We start from the raw sequence: 2379 nt of genomic DNA, 5'->3' as shown, positions 1-2379 counted from the left end.
AAAATTTGGATTCAAAATTATGGCAACTTCTAATCATCCGAATCTTTTGTGATTGAAGCTTTAATTAAGTTGCCGCCCAACTCCTCTGATTTTTCAGCCACCGCTTGTCCGTAAAAAAAATCCAGCCGATCTTATCTCCTCTCGGCGCTTATCTCTCTGGGATATTTTCATCGGCCTACACCGCACAACGTTCATCTCCCTGTTCCTCGCGTGCACGCGACCTCATTTTCTCTGGTAAATTATCTATGACTGTGGGATCAGGTGCTCAGATCATAGATAAAATTTAACAGGTTTTGAATCGAATCAGACCGTGTCACAAATACTATCGACCCTTTGATTATCGTTATAAATCTCGATCCAAAATATCTTCGAATTCTGATAAACAAAAAAACAAAGAAAAAGAAAAAGAAAATAAAAAAAGATCTCAGCCTGCCCTTATCCCAACGCCGCTCAGCCGCCCTTCCCTTTTGCCGTACGCAGATTTTTTCAAGCACCAGCTTTATCTCCTGGAAGCAGCCGCATCACCTCTTCATCTCCCTCTGTCGCGGCCGCTGCTGGAGCTTCTCTGCTGCACACGGCCCCAATCTCCTTCGCTCCTCTCCATGGCGTGCCCTGCGCTCGCCGGATCTCCTTCTGCTCGCGCCCAGCTGCTCCCTGCGTGCTCCTCCCGTGCAGCTCGCCGAGCGCCCTCTGCCTGCTAGCGCCAGCAGCCACGCCGCTGCTTGCTCCCCTTCCTTCTCCCTTCTCTGCTTCCCCTGCTCGCCATGGAACTCCCTGCGTCGAGCTCGGCTCCTGCTCCAGATTGCTCGGCTGCTTCGGGCAGATGCTGGGGCGCTCGATTCCCCAGCAAAAGTTATCCGCTGCATGCCCCTATTTGCCGAGCACTTCAGGTGGGGGCGCCAGGAGGATGCATACGAGTTCCTCCGCTATGTCGTAGATGCCTGTCACACTGCTGACCTCCGCATGCACAAGCGGTTACGTGCAGCAGCTGCTAGTGGAAACTGTGGTGAGGATGTCCGGGGGCAGGGGGTTTGTCTGTTTATGAGGGAGACATTTGGCGGGGCATTACTGCGTCAAGTGAAGTGCCTTGAGTGCAAGGGAGAATCTGACGAGACTGATGAGATAATGGATATCAGTCTCGATCTACCTGGGAGCAGTTCTGTTGCTGATGCCCTTGCTCGGCTCTGTCCTATGCTCCAGCTCACCCCCTCTGTTTGTTCTCACTACTGGGTCGGGTCTGCTTGGCGGGCACACCACCATGCCCGTGGAATTCCTCGGACCTCTCTCCTCCGTGTTGGCCGAAGCCATAGAAATTCTTTGCTGCGCCCAGCCGAGTTTGCCCAGGTCACAAGCATCTATGTCCTCGCCTCGTCGTGCTCGCTGGTCGTGCATCCTTGCAGTTCCTTGCTTGTGATCGCAAGCGCTCGAAGTGGAAAAACAGAGTTGATAAAGAAGAAAGCAAAACCGTATAGTTCGTGCATTCATTTAGTGTGGAATTGGTGCTATGAATTTTGGGGAAGGAATTCCGAGAAATTAGTGGACGGTGATGATGATGTTCGTGCGATACTCGTCAGACGCTCGACCAAAAAGCCTAATTCGGGAGTGGCTACTCCGTCTTCTTCGTCATGTGGGAATCGTCGTGCTGACACGCCAATACCGTCGATCGTCATCCCCTGTTCGATCTCGTCGTCAAACTTCGCCTCAGCCCTAGTCGTCGTCTTTCACCCACCAGCTCGTCATGAGACCTGGTGTCGAGCTCCTTTCCTAACAAATGCCGAACCTGCCCCTGCTCCTGCGTTCGCCAACAGCCTTAACTCGTCAATCACGCTCGCGAGATGTTCAATTGAGGACTTCAGCGGAAGGCCATCGTCGTTCAGGCAACTACCAAGTCAAATTGCGACGTGGTGAGCCGATTCATATTTCCGTTAGTTTAATTATTGAATTAGTTCGATGAATGCGATGTGATTATTTTCATAATTTTGGAGTAATCGCGTTGGATAGGTTTGAGATGTTAATGATATGACGTACGGTAAAATTAGTGAAGGAAGTTTAAATTTAGTATTTTAAAATGTCTAAACAATAATATTGTAAGATAGATTAAATAAATATGTATGATGCGAAATAAAATTAAATTAGTTCTTGGTAAGCAAAGTGATATAATTTATAAAGCGAGAGATAAATTTAGCATTTAATTAAGTAGCTGATGAATTGTGTTTAGGCTAATTATGTTTAAAGTGTATGATTTGTTGTTTGTGATGTTTGTGTTAGGTTCGTTTAATTTAGAGAAGCGTAATTATTACGCGTAGTCGTATATTAATAACTAGTGTTTCCATATAAGATAGTTTAACGCCTCGCTGCTAGGTGTTTTATTCGCTATCG

At 47.8% G+C, this 2379-nt stretch overlaps 1 pseudogene across 1 annotated transcript; it reads left to right on the top strand.

Annotated features, from left to right (window-relative positions):
• Window positions 1-354: 354 nt before the first annotated feature.
• On the top strand, window positions 355-1957 carry LOC127482534 (ubiquitin carboxyl-terminal hydrolase 25 pseudogene; annotated as a pseudogene). The gene has a single exon (NR_182190.1). The product of NR_182190.1 is annotated as a ubiquitin carboxyl-terminal hydrolase 25 pseudogene (transcript).
• The last annotated feature ends 422 nt before the right edge of the window (window positions 1958-2379 follow it).

This window comes from Zea mays, chromosome 2, assembly GCF_902167145.1.
Source record: "Zea mays cultivar B73 chromosome 2, Zm-B73-REFERENCE-NAM-5.0, whole genome shotgun sequence".
Lineage (NCBI taxonomy): Eukaryota > Viridiplantae > Streptophyta > Magnoliopsida > Poales > Poaceae > Zea > Zea mays.
Note: the sequence above shows the minus strand (reverse complement) of the source record. Positions and strands in the feature narration are given on the sequence as shown.